Genomic DNA, 18,016 nt, shown 5'->3' on the forward strand with positions numbered 1-18,016 from the left:
CACCAAGTCTACGGTGCGCGTCGCCCGGCCAGAGTCTGCCGTCTGCCCAACGGCGCCTGAACTGCCCGTCTGCCCAATGGCGCCTGAACTGTCCGTCTGCCAAGCGCTGCATAAGCCGCCCGTCTGCCATGAGCCGTCAGAGCCGTCCGCCAGACCGGAGCTGCTAAAGCCTTCCGCCAGACAGGATCAGCCAGAGCCTTCCGCCAGACAGGATCAGCCAGAGCCTTCCGCCAGACAGGATCAGCCAGAGCCTTCCGCCAGACAGGATCGGCCAGAGCCTTCCGCCAGACAGGATCAGCCAGAGCCTTCCGCCAGACAGGATCAGCCAGAGCCCTCCGCCAGACCGGATCAGCCAGAGCCTTCCGCCAGACAGGATCAGCCAGAGCCTTCCGCCAGACCGGATCAGCCAGAGCCTTCCGCCAGACAGGATCAGCCAGAGCCTTCGGCCAGACAGGATCAGCCAGATCCGTCAGCCTGCCATGAGCAGCCAGATTCGTCAGCCAGCCATGAGCAGCCAGATCCGTCGGCCAGCCATGAGCAGCCAGATCCGTCGGCCAGCCATGAGCAGCCAGATCCGTCAGCCAGCCATGAGCAGCCAGATCCGTCAGCCAGCCATGAGCAGCCAGATCCGTCGGCCAGCCATGAGCAGCCAGATCCGTCGGCCAGCCATGAGCAGCCAGATCCGTCGGCCAGCCATGAGCAGCCAGATCCGTCGGCCAGCCATGAGCAGCCAGATCCGTCAGCCAGCCATGAGCAGCCAGATCCTTCAGCCAGCCATGAGCCGTTCAGCCAGGATCCGCCAGAGCCAGCCAGCCAGGATCCGCCATTGAGTCAGGTGCTGCCCCTTAGTCTGGTGCTGCCCCTTAGTCCGGTGCTGCCCCTTAGTCCGGTGCTGCCCCTTAGTCCGGTGCTGCCTCTTAGTCCGGTGCTGCCCCTTAAACCGGTGGGGGTCATGTGGAGGAGGCTAGGTAAGCGGGTAGTGACTATGGTGGGGTGGTGGTCTAGGCCGGAGCCAGAACCGCCACCGAGGAGGTATGCCCGCCCAGCCCTCCCCTGTTTGGGGGTTTTGAGGCGCGGTCGCAGTCCGCGCCTTTAGGGGGGGGTACTGTCACACCCTGGTTCTGGGACTCATTATTGTTGAGCCAGGGTGTGTGCAGTCTATGTGTTTATGTTCTATGTTGGGTGTCTAGGTTGTTGTTTTCTATGTTTGGTCAATGACTCCCAATCGGAGGTAACGAGTGTCAGCTGTCGGCTCGTTATCTCTGATTGGGAGCCATATTTATACTGTGTGTTTTCACCTTGGGGTTGTGGGTTTTTGTTCCAGGTTCAGTCATAGTCACTGTAGGACTTCACTATCGTCATTTGTTTGTTGTTTTCGTGGTTGCTTTTATTTAAATAAAGTCATCATGTTCACTCCACGCGCTGCGTATTGGTCCGTTTCCTCAGACGACCGTGACAACACCCCGGTTATGACTCCTTTAACTGGTGCCCTACTCCACAGTTCAAAGCACAATACTTCGGAATTCACTATTCTTGTGATTCCCAATGGCTTCTGCTTCTGTTTTTCAGAAACACAATGAACCAGAACAAGCCCACTCCTGGTCACTCTGATTGATTCCACTTTTCACTAATGGCTGGGTTGTTTCCCAGATACACATCCTTATTCAGAAAACGCATCCCAACAAGAACCAAATCCTTTTCCGACCTACACTCATCATCCATTCCAATTTTTGACAATTTCCTTTTTCATCCATTCTTTGACGCTTCTGTTTTCCATTCATCATCTTCAACTTTACTCAACACTGTTCTCGATTCAGACTTGGCATCCACTTCTGCCATGATTCCTCCGCCGCCTACACACTGAATCAAGGGCAGATTCTTGGCACGGCTGTGCTCAGACAGATAGGTTTTTCTTTAGTCCCTGCCACCTTTCACAGCAAATGTGGAAGTACGACCTTCGGCGGATGTGGTGGATTGAGATGCATCCAATGCAAAATAAAACATATCTCTAGTTTAAAATGATGGATTTTAATGAGGATTTATTATTATTATTATGTTCATTAGATTTCAGCTGTGCTGCGGAAATTGACTCTAGGTTTTTTAAAAACATATTAGCTTTCCACATCGTATAATATAGCAATCTGATGCCAGAAGACGGAGCTGCAGGCTGCTGGGCCTGAGACGCTCGCCACCTCGTACAGGGGAGAGGTGAAATCTGTCACCTGCCTCATTTCAAAATCATGGGCATTAATATGGAGTTGGTCCCCCCTTTGCTACTATAACAGATGTTATTCTTCTGGGAAGGCTTTCCACTAGATGTTGGAACATTGCTGCGGGGACTTGCTTCCATTCAGCCACAAGAGCATTAGTAAGGTCGGGCACTGATGTTGGGCGATTAGGCCTGGCTTGCAGTCAGAGTTCCAGTTCACCCCAAAGGTGTTCGATGGGGTTGAGGTCAGGGCTCTGTACATGCCAGTCAAGTTCTTCCAGATCGATCTCGACAAACCATTTCTGTATGGACCTCGCTTTGTGCACAGGGGCATAGTCATGCTGAAACAGGAAAATGCCTTCCCCAAACTGTTGCCATAAAGTTGGAAGCACAGAATCGTCTAGAATGTCATTGAATGCTGTAGCATTAAGATTTACCTTCACTGGAACTAAGGGGCCTAGCCCGAACCATGAAAACCATTATTCCACCTCCACCAAACTTTACAGTTGGCACTATGCATTGGGGCAGGTAGCGTTCTCCTGGCATCTGCCAAACCCAAATTCGTCCGTCGGACTGCCAGATGGTGAAGCGTGAATCATCACTCCAGATAATGCGTTTCCACTGTTCCAGAGTCCAATGGCGGCGAGATTTACACCACTCCAGCCAACACTTGGCATTCCGCGTGGTGATCTTAGGCTTGTGTGCGGCTGTTCGGCCATCCAGAGCAACTTAAAGTAGTGAGTGCATACATTTTCATACTTTTTTCCTACTGGTCCCCCGTGGGAATCGAACTCACAACCCTGGTGTTGCACCATGCTCTACCAACTGCGCCACATGTAGTAATGACTTATGAGTTTTTATGGTTATGATGTAAAGGTAATGATGACTGTACAACATTTGTTTGTTAACTGTCAGATTTTTTATGTGGATTCTTTTGTTATGTAACTTAGATTGACACACCGGTAGGTTAATCGACTCTAGGGTGTTAATCACACACAGTCTGTATTCTTTCATTAAGTGTACAGTGTGATAAGTTGAAGGCAATTCATTTATTCATCTTGCAACACAACTCTGTCCTAACGGCTGGCAGAACTTTTACTGCAGCTCAGTGGAGGCTGCTGAGGGGAGGACAGCTCATAATAAGGACTGGAACAGAGCGAATTGAATGAAACAATGTGTTTGATGTATTTGCTCCAATTCCACCCATTCCACTCCAGCCATTACCACGAGCCCGTCCTCCCCAATTAAGGTGCCACCAACCTCCTGTGCTGCAGCTGTTACTTCCTCTACTGAAACTAAAACCTGGGAGGAGAGCAAACAGGACTGTCTGGAGAGATTAGCAGACCTGGTGATCATAAACAGCAGAGAGGAACAGGTGAGAGCGGGAGGGGAGGGGAGGAGAGAGAGAGACAGGGAGGGGTAGAGAATAGATAGAGAGAGAATAGAAGTGGAGACTATATTAACAATGTTGTTTACTGTCACGACAACAGACATTTATCAATGGGCTTAAAACAGGCAGTTATGTCTGGATTGATCTGATTGACTTCGTTATTGAGGGGACCTGGAAATGGGTGGACGCCACCCCACTGACCACCCCAAGATAAGAGACTACTGCTCTGATAACACTGACCACCCCAAGGTAAGAGACTACTGCTCTAATAACACTGACCACCCCAAGGTAAGAGACTACTGCTCTATAATATCACTGACCACCCCAAGGTAAGAGACTACTGGTCTAATATCACTGACCACCCCAAGGTAAGAGACTACTGCTCTATAATATCACTGACCACCCCAAGGTAAGAGACTACTGCTCTAATAACACTGACCACCCCAAGGTAAGAGACGACTGCTCTATAATAACACTGACCACCCCAAGGTAAGAGACTACTGATCTATAATAACACTGACCACCCCAAGGTAAGAGACTACTGCTTTAATAACACTGAACACCACAAGGTAAGAGACTACTGCTCTAATAACACTGACCACCCCAAGGTAAGAGACTACTGCTCTAATAACACTGACCACCCCAAGGTAAGAGACTACTGGTCTAATAACACTGACCACCCCAAGGTAAGAGTCTACTGCTCTAATAACACTGGATACCCCAAGGTAAGAGACTACTGCTCTATAATAACACTGACCACCCCAAGGTAAGAGACTACTGCTCTATAATAACACTGACCACCCCAAGGTAAGAGACTACTGCTCTAATAACACTGACCACCCCAAGGTAAGAGACTACTGCTCTAATAACACTGACCACCCCAAGGTAAGAGACTACTGCTCTATAATAACACTGACCACCCCAAGGTAAGAGACTACTGCTCTATAATAACACTGACCACCCCAAGGTAAGAGACTATTGCTCTATAATAACACTGACCACCCCAAGGTAAGAGACTACTGCTCTAATAACACTGACCACCCCAAGGTAAGAGACTACTGCTCTAATAACACTGACCACCCCAAGGTAAGAGACTACTGCTCTATAATAACACTGACCACCCCAAGGTAAGAGACTACTGCTCTAATAACACTGACCACCCCAAGGTAAGAGACTACTGCTCTAATAACACTGACCACCCCAAGGTAAGAGACTACTGCTCTATAATAACACTGACCACCCCAAGGTAAGAGACTACTGCTCTAATAACACTGACCACCCCAAGGTAAGAGACTACTGCTCTATAATAACACTGACCACCCCAAGGTAAGAGAATACTGCTCTATAATAACACTGACCACCCCAAGGTAAGAGACTACTGCTCTAATAACACTGACCACAGTGTAAGGAGTAGGACTGATTCTCTGTGTTGTTCATATTCTAGGTTCTGACAGAGTGGCCAGTCTAACTCTGTTGTTTCTACTGCAGGTATTGGAGGAGTGGAGAGTCTAATGGTGGTGGTACCTTACAGGTCATCAGGCCATGGAGAGTACTGGATCTGTGAGAAAGGCCTCTTGTAGGTACTTTCTCTGCACTGCTGTTTAAGGAACTCTTCACTGTGTGTTAAGCAACATTTTACTCCTGAATGTATTTAGGGTTGCCATATCAAAGGGATTGAATACTTATTGACTCAAGAGATTTCAGCTTGTCAGTTGTAATTTATTTGTAAAATGTATCCAACAAAGCCAGCCTATTGAATCCTACTTCAGGAAGTACTCACACCCCTTGACTTTTTCTACATTTTGTTCTGTTACAACCTGAATTTAAAATAGTTTAAGTTTATATTTTGTGTCACAGGCCTACACACAATATGTCATAATGTCAAAGTGGAATTATGTTTTTCGAAATGTTTACAAATGAATAACTACTAGCCTAGTCAAGCAGACTAACGGCTGTTTTGTTTAATACTTGAAGTGAAACTGAATGTGAGCTATCGTGAGATCAGGCAGGTTTCACATGGCTACTAAACTACCTCCGTATTATAACAAAACAAATAACATGAGTTACTCTCACAGTAGGAAAGCAGAGCTTTTTATTCATGACAGAGATGTAACTGGAGACTCACATTATGAAACAAAAATTAAACATCAATCTTAGTTGGCCTGGAACGTAACCTTTAACTTTAAGAAGCAGTTTCGGGCAGACAGTCAATACATGAGCCTTACCCTTTTATCATAACCAACTGGGAAGGTGGTATTTACCACATAGGAAAATCCACTTGAACGCCCCTCCAACTGGTAATAACTAGTCTATCATCCCTGAGCTACAACTTCTCCCACATGCTGACCTCTGACATCACCTACTAAGGAAATTAACTAAATAACAGCATGTTCAGCAGTTAAATGCAACAACAAAACATTATTTATAAAAAGCATTCTATTAAAATATTTTTTGAACATAATTCGTTTAAAAGCGTGATAGCTGTACTTTTAGTTTATGGTTGAAGTAGCTTGTTGACCAATATCCAATCTACGTTTCTCAACAAGTTCAAAGCACATGAATGCATCCAACGTGTATTTAAAACTTCTCAACTGGTCATTTCCACCTTCCCACTTGGTTATCTGTAGCTCAGCTGGTAGAGCACGGCGCTTGTAACGCCAAGGTAGTGGGTTCGATCCCCGGGACCACCCATACAAAAAAAATCATGCACGCACGACTGTAAGTCGCTTTGGATAAAAGCGTCTGCTAAATGGCATATTATTATTCACGCAGCATTAGATCAAATAAGTAGGTCTCTGAGAGACGTAGTGAAGAGGGCAGAGACCAGCAGACACAACCACAGAGGGAGGGACAGAGCGAGGGAGGGCGGTCCCGCGTTGCGGACTATGGAAAACAGACAGGTGCCCACGTTCATGGCCTTGTCCACCGCCACCAGCTCCACTGTCAGAGAGCAGCACGAAGCGTTGAACGCTGCCACGACAACCGTCTGCTTCAGGTCCGTGTGGGTGAGGCTGCCCACGCCCTGCCGGTGTGTGAGGCTGGCGATACCGGTGCCGTTGACGCCGTCGGTAAGGTTGGCAGAGAGCTGCCAGAAGGCGGAGCTGCAGGCTGCTGGGTCAGCGGGGCAGTCGTCCGACGAGACGCTGACCACCTCGCACTGGGGAGGGGTGAAATCTGTCACCTGAAGGGGGGAGGGAGAGAGAGAGAGAGAGAGAGAGAGAGAGAGACCGTGATCATGATGATGATGGAGAAAAGATGAGGAAAGGAGGCTATTTAGAAGTGGAGACAGCCCATACAGTGGAGACAGACCATATAGTGGAGACGGACCATATAGTGGAGACAGCCCATATAGTGGAGACAGACGATGTAGTGGAGACAGACCATATAGTGGAGACGGACCATATAGTGGAGACAGACCATATAGTGGAGACGGCCCATATAGTGGAGACAGACCATATAGTGGAGACAGCCCATATAGTGGAGACAGACCATATAATGGAGACAGCCCATATAGTGGAGACAGACCATATAGTGGAGACAGACCATATAGTGGAGACGGACCATATAGTGGAGACAAACCATATTGTCACGCTCTGGCTCCGGGACTTTGTATTATTGAGCCAGGGTGTGTTCATTTTTTGTGTTTGGGGATTAGTTGGGTTGTTATTGGTGGTTTCATTGTTTGGTCCAGTGACTCCCAATCAGTGGTAACGAGTGTCAGCTGTCGCCTCGTTATCTCTGATTGGGAGCCATATTTAAACTGTCATTGTTCACCTTGGGGTTGTGGGTTTTTGTTCTATGTTCAGTCGTTGTCACTGAGGACTTCATGATCGTGTTTTGTTTTTGTATTCTCGTGTATTACATTAAAATCAATATGTTCGCTACCAACGCTGCGATTTGGTCCTCCACTCTCGTAGACGATCATGACACATATAGTGGAGACGGCCCATATAGTGGAGACAGACCATATAGTGGAGACAGACCATATAGTGGAGACAGACCATATAGAGGAGACAGCCCATATAGTGGAGACAGACCATATAGTGGAGACAGACCATATAGTGGAGACAGACCATATAGTAGAGACAGCCCATATAGTGGGACAGCACATATAGTGGAGACAGCCCATATAGTGGAGACAGACCATATAGTGGAGACAGCCCATATAGTGGAGACAGACCATATAGTGGAGACAGCCCATATAGTGGAGACAGACCATATAGTGGAGACAGACCATATAGTGGAGACAGCCCACAAAGGCCTCTCAGCTCTCTAGTGTATCTTTATCTATAGCTCTACTGTCTTACATTTCTACACCCATTGTGATGTCACATTAGAATGCACACACAGGGTTCTATACTGAACAAAAATATAAACGCAACATGTAAAGTGTTGGTCCCATGTTTCATGAGCTGAAATAAAAGATCCCAGAAATAGGCACAAAAAGCATCCCTCTTAGTATGCATTTCTCCTTTGCCAAGATAATCCATCCACCTGACAGGTGTGGCATATCAAGAAGCTGATTAAACAGCATGATCATTACACAGGTGCATCTTGCGCTGGGGACAATAAATGGCCTCTCTAAAATACGCAGTTTTGACACACAACACAATGCCACAGATGTCTCAAGTTTTGAGGGACTGTGCAATTGGCATGCTGACTGCAGGAATGTCCACCAGAGCTGTTACCAGAGAATTCAATGTTAATTTATCTACCATTGGCGTCCCATTCATCCGCCACCATCACCTCATGTTTCAGCATGATAATGCACAGCCTCATGTCACAAGGATCTCTACACAATTCCTGGAAGCTGAAAATGTCCCAGTTCTTCCATGGGCTGCATACTCACCACACATGTCACCCATTGAGCTTGTTTGGGATGCTCTGGATCGACGTGTACGACAGCACGATCCAGTTCCCGCCAATATCCAGCAACTTCGCACAGCCATTGAAGAGGAGTGGGAAAACATTCCACAGGCCACAATCAACAGCCTAATCAACTCTATGCGAAGGAGATGTGTCGCGCTGCATGAGGCAAATGGTGGTCACACCAGATATTACTGGTTTTCTGATCCATACCCTTACTTTTTTTTAAAGGTATCCGTGACCAACAGATGCATATCTGTATTCCCAATCATGTGAAATCCATAGATTAGGGCCTAATGATTTATATAAATTTACAGATTCCCTTATATGAACTGTAGCTCTTTGGAATTGTTATATGTTACGTTTGTTTTTGTTCAGTATAATATATTGATATCTATCTCTGTATCTCTGCAGTTACCTTGGTGACAACAGAGAGGCGCAGGACGGCGTAGTTGGAGTCGACCGCCCCGGGGGCCACTGCCTCGATGGTCAGGGTGACGTCCGTTCCTGAGGGTGTGTTGGCGGGCACCGTGATGGTCAGTACCCCTGTGGTGTTTCCTCCGGTGGCCACAGTGATGCTGTTAAGTTAGCATCAGCAATGGGTTAGCATTATTTGTCAATACAAATGATGCCAAGAGAGGACAATATTTAGTAATGTTGAGTCATTTTGCCAGCAGAGAAGAAGCTAATTTTGACCAGATAACGTGGTCCCAGATTTGTTTGTGCTTAAATTGCCAATTCCTATGGTCAATGTGCCACGTGACAATGGCCATAGGAGTTGGCAAGACGGTACAAACAGATCTGGGACCAGTCTCAGGATATTCCAGGCCTGATCCCTACCTGCTGGGGACGTTCATCTTGAAGTCTCTGTCGTTTCTGGCACTGATTTTGTAGGCGCCTCCAGTGGCGTCGGTCATGACGGTGAAGGGAAGGCTGAAGGCTTTACCAGGCTCCATGCTTCTGTCCACCACGGCCTGAGAAGACAAGAAGAAGAAGGAAGAGTAATTGTTGAGGAGTTGTTGTGAGTTCCACTTTTGAACATGTGCAGTTTGTTTGTTGGCCCATTTACAGGGAGTGACACATGTCTGTGTTTAGAAAGTCCATGTTGTCATTTGTAAGTAGGGCCCACAGTACTACATGTTTAGAGAGTAATGGTCAGGCACATTTTTCTTTATGATATTATCTATGAATGTCTATGACCGTGGTTATTTTCGAACTCTATCCCAATATGCAATATAGGCTCCTTCATGATTTACAAATGAAAGCCGTTTTTCAATGTAAACAGGAAGTGTGTCATCATTACTTACCTTGATGGTAACCTTGGAGACGGACATCTGAGTGGTGGACTGTCTCTGAAACATGGTGGAGGAAACCACGTCTGTCCCGTTCAACAGCACCACAAACTCCCCCGCAGGGACCTTGGTTACAGTAACCAGGAAGTCCCCATTGCCCATGTCTTCCAGGGCCCCGCCTACGACCACTGACCCTGACGCTGTCACCAAGGCGACGTCGGCCACCTTGAAAGAGGCTGGGCCCTTTCTGCCCAACACTGATACCAACAGCATGGCAGGCATACCTGGGAGGAGGAGAGAGGAGAGGAGGAACGGAGGGAAAGTGAGTGAGAGAGAGAGGAGGAGGAGTGTAGGGGTAGGGAGAGAAATAGAGGAGGAACATCCTCTTGAAGGGTGTGGCTATGTAACTGTTCTAGGTTCAGATACGTTTTTACAAATTACAGTTAATGGCTTTTTATGACTTTGATTAAGTAGGCTTTATAAATGAACAGAATGCATTGTTTCGACCTACGCAGCATCAAAGAGGGCCAGCCTACTTTGTGATAGAGAATGCAGCGATGAGTGCAAAACCTGTCGCCAGTCAGAAAAACGACGTGCGCAATGATAAACTGTATCTAACGGCTTTATTGAAGTGGCATCTGCATTCATGTAGATGATGTCGCCTTAGTTTAATTGTGATCAACAGATTACCTGCTTGATAGGATAATGATTTTAAGATGATGTTGTGTTTACCTGCTTTTGGACGGCCAGAGATGAGGGCGTATCCTGGGTGAGGTCCCTCGAAGGTCTCCACAAAGTCATAAATGAAGGCAATGGTACTCTGACCTGGAGACAGACAGAGAGACACACACACACACACACACACACACACACACACACACACACACACACACACACACACACACACACACACACACACACACACACACACACACACACACACACACACACACACACACACACACACACACACATACACACAGAGTCAGGGCTGTATTGTCTCCCTTCTCTTTATGGCTCTGCCAGACCTGGATTCAAATACTTTTTTGACATCTTTTTACATGATTTTAAAAGGGTTAAGGTTAGGGAAAGAGTTAGCTAAAAGGGTTAAGGTTCGGGTTAGGGGAAGCGTTAGCTAAAAGGGTTAAGGTTAGGGGAAGCGTTACCTAAAAGGGTTAAGGTTAGGGAAAGAGTTAGCTAAAAGGGTTAAGGTTAGGGGAAGCGTTAGCTAAAAGGGTTAAGGTTAGGGGAAGCGTTAGCTAAAAGGGTTAAGGTTAGGGAAAGAGTTAGCTAAAAGGGTTAAGGTTCGGGTTAGGGGAAGCGTTAGCTAAAAGGGTTAAGGTTAGTGGAAGCGTTAGCTAAAAGGGTTAAGGTTAGTGGAAGCGTTAGCTAAAAGGGTTAAGGTTAGGGGAAGCGTTAGCTAAAAGGGTTAAGGTTAGGGGAAGGATTACCTAAAAGGGTTAATGTTAGGGGAAGAGTTAGCTAAACGTGTTGAGGTTAGGGGAAGCGTTAGCTAAGTAGTTGCAAAGTAGCTAAAAAGTAGTAAGTAGTTGCAAAGTTGCTAAAATTGTTTGTGATGAGTTACGAACACACAACCTGGGATGCTAGACGTTTGTGTTATACACCCTCCCGTCAACCACGACCAACCATCCATTCTCCTTTTGTTTTTGCCTTAAGAAACCTTCTGTCTTATGTAACCATACCAAACGTAACGTATCATAGTGATCTGACTGTCCCGGATTTACGTTTACTATGATATGTCTAGTCTATGAGACCAGGATGCACACACACAGTGGAGGAGACTACATCTGTCCCTTTAACAGCACCACAAACTCCCTGCAGGGACCTCGGCTACCGTAACCAGGAAGTCCTCATTACCCATGTCTTCCAGGGAGTGAGAGCTGTATTCTCTCCCTTCTCTATATGGTTATTTCAGACCTGTGTTCAAAGTTGAAATCGATTTAAATAGTATTTTTAAGTATTTCAAATGGTACAGATTTCAAGAATACACTGCTGCTACTCTGTTTATTATGTATGCATAGTCACCTTACCCCTACCTACATGTACATATTACCTCAATTACCTCGACTAACCTGAACCCCTGCACATTGCCTCGGTACCAGTTTTTTTCTTACTTTTTTTACTTACTTTTTAAAACTCTGAATTGTTGGTTAAGGGCTCATAAGTAAGCATTTCACTGTAAGGTCTACCTACACCTGTTGTATTCGGTGCATGTGATTAAATGTGACACATTTGATTTGATTTGATAATTTAATCCCAGGTCTGGGCTTTGTATGTATCATGGATGCCTTCTAGTGGTAAACATGAGCATTACACACAACTAAATAGAACAGGGGTATCTCTGTGGAAACTCACCCGTGACCTTCAGTGTGTAAGGCTGGTTGGAGTTCATGCTGATTTCCCATAATCCTGTCTGTTTGTTGGAGGCCAGACGGACCCGGTAGAGGTTGCCCACCGTCTGGACGGTCCCCAGTTTACCATTGGCCTCGTTCTGTTTCTGGGTCACACCTGTAATGGCGAGGAGGATACAGTCAAATATACTGTCATTGGGCTGTACCTGGTTCATGATACGTTGTTGAAACGTGCATTGTGCCATAAAAACATCAGGCTAGCTGCATACTCAAACATGTCCGTTGGTAGAGCATGGCGCTTGCAACACCAGGGTTGTGGGTTCGTTTCCCACGGGGGGCAGTATGAAAAATATATGCACTCACTAACTGTAAGTCGCTCTGGATAAGAGCGTCTGCTAAAATTACTAAAATGTCAACAGTAACCATTGAGAAATGTCATCCTATTCAGTAAGGTGAACCTTTACCTGAAAACTGACCTTAGATCAGTGTCTAGGGGAAATGTCATCCTATTCAGTTAGGTGACCCTTTACCTGAAAACTGACCTTCGATCAGTGTTTAGGGGAAATGTCATCCTATTCAGTTAGGTGAACCTTTACCTGAAAACTGACCTTAGATCAGTGTGTAGGTGTTTGAGGTTCTTACCTGAAGGGTTCTTCAGGGTGAAGGTGAGGGCCTTTCCAGTGATGTAGATGGTGATGTTGTTCAGAGACTCGTCCAGCAGGAAGGAGAATGTCTCAGCTTTGCCCGGGTTCATCGCTCGCTGTAGGACTGTCACCTGAAGAGGAGGAGAAACAGACAGAATGAGAGAGGAAGAAACAGATAAAAATAAGATGTGATGTACTGTATGTTGCTGTGTTGATGTAATGTGGAGGATTTAATAACCATAGAAATAACAATTATGCCTATGTGACAGAATTAAAAGTGCCTTAAAAATAACGAAATAATAATACAGAATCATAATGTGTACCAGCAAGTAATATGCTATTCATTTATCTAAATGTTGATTATACGACCTGTGTGCTCTTGATGTCTGATCTGAGATTGATTTGTGATACCTAGGAATTAATATAGGGGTGCAAGTGACTTGAAGCCAAAGCCACATCTCCATGTGATTTATTTATATATTTCCCCCTTTCAGGGGTATAACTCCTAGGCATTTCTAAAATGCATTATTTATAAAGCACAGGTGTTTTTTTTATTATTGATCAAGTTTTGAATGATTTTAAATCAACTACTGATCCAAAACAAAATGGCCACCATCGTTGACTCACCAGAGCGGAGGTGGAGGAGTCGATGATGATGTCAGTGGCCTGGGGCAGGTTTTCCTTGGTGACTCCAATGGCCTGACCACCAGACGCCACCGCCAGGTCCTTGTAGGTCTCGAATGTAGCTGCCCTGGACTCTAACCCACGCCTCCTCCTTCTAGCACCAGCACCATCACCAGTCATGAAGAAAGACACCTGGAGAGAGACATAGCTGTGTTTGAGAGAGGTCGGGTGGTTTGCCTGGTCGTATTCATTAGGCACCAAATGGAAGAAAACATGGAGGGACTACCCAAACTTGTCCAATAAGAATTTATTGTTTTCGTTTGCCGTTGCAAAACATTTTGCTGCGTTTTGCTACTGTGTGCCCTAATGAATAAGACCTTGAAATGCAGGAAATGGTTTCTTCTAAAACAGGAAGTGTTTGAGGAAGTGCTCACGGTTGACTTGGTGCTCCTGATCAGGGCCACGATGGTGTCCTTCAACGCAATGTCCTTGGCAACGGCATCTGTGAAAACATAGATGTGGGACGACGCAGGGGCACCGGTCAGCGCCAACTGGAGAGAGAGAGAGAGAGAGAGAGAGAGAGAGAGAGAGAGAGAGAGAGAGAGAGAGAGAGAGAGAAGAGAGAGAGTGCTTAGAGTCTTTACTTACTGTTAGGTGCACTACAGAGATTGGGATTATATCCTAAACCTGATTGGAAGATAGCCATGTCAATCACTGTACCTGTAGCCCTGACAGGCACATCTCAGGGAGGTCTCCGCCTCCATCAGCCTTGAGTTTAGCGATCTCTCTTTTCATAACATCAGGGTTTGTCGTTCTTATCAGGGGTCCGAATGCTACACACACACACACACACACACACACACCGATCACTAACCACTTCCTGACTTAACCACAAACCGCACAGGCATTTCAGTGAATGCCAGAGTTGTCAGTGAGATTTTGCTGAGGATAATGCTTGGTGGAGTGTAAAGCCAGCCTAACCTGGGTCGTTGAATGGGACCAGGATGTACTGGGAGGGCTCATCCTGCGTTCCCTTCTTGCTGTCGATGATCTCATTGACGACTCTCTTGGCTTCAAGGATGTCATCCTTCATGCTCCCTGTGGTGTCGATCACAAAAGCAACCACTGATGAACGCGCTATGCCCATGAAGCTGTGGGAGAGAGAGAGAGATAAAGAGAGAGTGTGAGTAACTTCAACATGGGTAATTCCCTCTTCCCCCCTTCTTCGCCCCTTCACCCTCTCTACCCCTCCCCTCCCCTTCACCCCCTCTACCCTCTCCTCCCCTTCACCCCCTCTACCCTCTCCTCCCCTTCACCCCCTCTACCCTCTCCTCCCCTTCACCCCCTCTACCCTCTCCTCCCCTTCACCCCCTCTACCCTCTCCTCCCCTTCACCCCCTCTACCCTCTCCTCCCCTTCACCCCCTCTACCCTCTCCTCCCCTTCACCCCCTCTACCCTCTCCTCCACTTCACCCCCTCTATCCACTCCTCCCCTTCACCCCCTCTACCCTCTCCTCCCCTTCACCCCCTCTACCCTCTCCTCCCCTTTACCCCCTCTACCCTCTCCTCCCCTTCACCCCCTCTACCCTCTCCTCCCCTTCACCCCCTCTACCCTCTCCTCCCCTTCACCCCCTCTACCCTCTCCTCCACTTCACCCCCTCTACCCTCTCCTTCCCTTCACCCCCTCTATCCACTCCTCCCCTTCACCGCCTCTACCCTCTCCTCCCCTTCACCCCCTCTACCCTCTCCTCCCCTTCACCCCCTCTACCCTCTCCTCCCCTTCACCCCCTCTACCCTCTCCTCCACTTCACCCCCTCTACCCTCTCCTCCCCTTCACCCCCTCTACCCTCTCCTCCCCTTCACCCCCTCTAGCCTCTCCTCCCCTTCACCCCCTCTAACCTCTCCTCCCCTTCACCCCCTCTACCCTCTCCTCCCCTTTCACCCCCTCTACCCTCTCCTCCCCTTCACCCCCTCTACCCTCTCCTCCCCTTCACCCCCTCTACCCTCTCCTCCCCTTCACCCCCTCTATCCTCTCCTCCCCTTCACCCCCTCTACCCTCTCCTCCACTTCACCCCCTCTACCCTCTCCTCCCCTTCACCCCCTCTAGCCTCTCCTCCCCTTCACCCCCTCTACCCTCTCCTCCCCTTCACCCCCTCTACCCTCTCCTCCACTTCACCCCCTCTACCCTCTCCTTCCCTTCACCCCCTCTACCCTCTCCTCCCCTTCACCCCCTCTACCCTCTCCTCCCCTTCACCCCCTCTACCCTCTCCTCCCCTTCACCCCCTCTACCCTCTCCTCCCCTTCACCCCCTCTACCCCTCTCCGTACCGTAGGTAGTCGTTGTCACCGGCAGCTCCCCGGATGTCGTCCAGCAGCTGGAGGGTGGCGGTCGTTGCCACGGTGACGGCAGCAGTGTGCAGGGCCATGTTGTCGGAGCGACGCTCGTCCTTGCTGATGCCCCCGCGAGGAACCTCCGAGCTGGTCAGGTCAGCTGCACCGCCATGACTACACTTACCTGTGGGAAAAGAGGTGATGATGGGTGTTATACATTTATGTTATACGGAGAGTGTGTGGGTATGTGGGGAGGGTAGTGTGTGTGTGTCTATGTGTATGTGTATGTGTTTGTACCTTTAGGCTTAGCTGAGGAGAAGATCCCCATGTACCCAGAGGTTAGTTTCTTCTCATTAAGGATGTTTGGCAGGATGGAGTTTGAACAGAACCCCCCATTGGCACAGTCACTGCAGGTCGGGGTGTTGACATCTACAGAACCAAAACACAACGTTTAAGAGTCGTTCTTGAATTACGGTGGCATTAAAAATATATATATATATTTATCTATATTTTGTTATTGATATAAATGCATGTTACCATTCTAAATCAACTTATATGGCAGCTTAATAACTTTAAATCCTTTTTACCATTATAATAACACTGTGCCACCTGTAGCAGTGGTAACACCAATGATTTGTTTAACACTTTTTTGGTTACTACATGATTCCATATGTGTTATTTCATAGTTTTGATGTCTTCACTAGTATTCTACAGTGTAGAAAATAGTAAAAATTTAGAAAAACCCTGGAATGAGTAGGTGTGTCCAAACTTTTGACTGGTAGTGTAGATATGTCTTTCTCTATCCCATAATTCCCTCTGACTATTCTGCTTCATATCACTCTGTTTTCTCCATAACAGATAATGTGTGTGTGTGTCCCCCCTGTCTGCCCTTTAGACTTCCTGTAAACCCTTAATGACCTCATCATCACATGAAGCCAGAGGTGGCAGCAGATTTCTCTCTTTGTCCATTTCAATCTGCTAACGTACTTTTTCTCTCATATTCCAAGCACGCCTTCCCCCTTCCTTCCCTCCCTGCCCTCCCTCCCTCCCTCCCTCCCTCCCTCCCTCCCTCCCTCCCTCCCTCCCTCCCTACCTCTCTCCCTCCCTCCTTCCATCCCTGTCCTACCACCCCCCTCCCTCCTTCCTTCCTTCCTTCCCTGCCCTACCACCCTTCCCCCCTCCCTCCCTCCCTCCTTCCTTCCTTCCTTCCTTCCTTCCTTCCTTCCTTCCTTCCTTCCTTCCTTCCTTCCTTCCTTCCTTCCTTCCTTCCTTCCTTCCTTCCTTCCTTCCTTCCTTCCTTCCTTCCTTCCTTCTTCCTTCCATCCTTCCTTCCTTCCTTCCTTCCTTCCTTCCTTCCTTCCTTCCTTCCTTCCTTCCTTCCTTCCTTCCTTCCTTCCCTGCCCTCCCTCCCTCCCTCCCTCCCTCCCTCCCTCCCTCCCTCCCTCCTTCCTTCCTTCCTTCCTTCCTTCCTTCCTTCCTTCCTTCCTTCCTTCCTTCCTTCCTTCCCTCCCTCCTTCCTTCCCTCCCTGCCCTACCACCCTCCCTCCTTCCTTCCCTGCCCTACCACCCCCCTCCCTCCCTCCTTCCTTCCCTGCCCTACCATCCTCCCTCCCTCCCTCCCTCCCTCCCTCCCTCCCTCCCTCCCTCCCTCCCTCCCTCCCTCCCTCCCTCCCTCCCTCCCTCCCTCCCTCCCTGCCCTACCAACCTCCCTCTTTCCCTCCCTTCCCTACCTCTCTCCCTCCCTCCTTCTTTCCCTGCCCTACCACCCCCCCTCCCTCCTTCCTTCCTTCCCTTCCTTCCTTCCCTGCCCTACCACCCCCCCTTCCTCCTTCCTTCCTTCCCTGCCCTACCACCCTCCCTCCCTCCCTCCTTCCTTCCCTCCCTGCCCTACCACCCCCCCCTTCCTTCCATCCCTGCCCTACCACCCTCCCTCCCTCCCTCCTTCCCTCCCTCCCTCCCTCCCCTAACACCCCCCCTCCCTCCTTCCTTCCTTCCCAAACCACCCTACCTGCCAGGTTTTCCAGTGGGAGATCGGGGGCGGATCAGGTTGGCGTAGGATTCAGTGTATCCCAGATCCACCCAGTTACTGTGGCTGTAGAAGTCCTGACAAAACACAAGCATGTATTATATACCAAGTCTGTGTCTGTGGGAAAATTATCTATCTAATTCCCTATTACAGTGGGTAAAACAGACACCTCAAGATATAAGTGAACTTGGTTCAGAAGATATCACTTGAGCCAACGTGAAATATGAAATGAGACATGAGGTGAATTAGATGTTGTCTTTCTCT

The 18,016-nt window shown here is 48.1% G+C and overlaps 1 pseudogene across 1 annotated transcript in view; it reads right to left on the bottom strand.

Annotated features, from left to right (window-relative positions):
- Positions 1-5,300: 5,300 nt before the first annotated feature.
- Positions 5,301-18,016, bottom strand: part of LOC311110217 — a 14,882-nt pseudogene continuing 2,166 nt past the window's right edge. The window contains exons 2-15 of the transcript in view: positions 17,735-17,829; positions 16,024-16,155; positions 15,724-15,910; positions 14,379-14,548; positions 14,118-14,230; positions 13,832-13,948; positions 13,401-13,589; positions 12,772-12,904; positions 12,134-12,286; positions 10,490-10,582; positions 9,773-10,041; positions 9,306-9,439; positions 8,884-9,043; positions 5,301-6,780 (exon numbers count right to left, since the gene is read on the bottom strand). The product of the transcript in view is annotated as an uncharacterized misc_RNA (transcript). The remainder of the gene's footprint in view (positions 6,781-8,883; positions 9,044-9,305; positions 9,440-9,772; positions 10,042-10,489; positions 10,583-12,133; positions 12,287-12,771; positions 12,905-13,400; positions 13,590-13,831; positions 13,949-14,117; positions 14,231-14,378; positions 14,549-15,723; positions 15,911-16,023; positions 16,156-17,734; positions 17,830-18,016) is intronic.

Source organism: Coregonus lavaretus, assembly GCF_964263955.1.
Source record: "Coregonus lavaretus genome assembly, contig: SUPER_35_unloc_2, whole genome shotgun sequence".
Classification (NCBI taxonomy): domain Eukaryota; kingdom Metazoa; phylum Chordata; class Actinopteri; order Salmoniformes; family Salmonidae; genus Coregonus; species Coregonus lavaretus.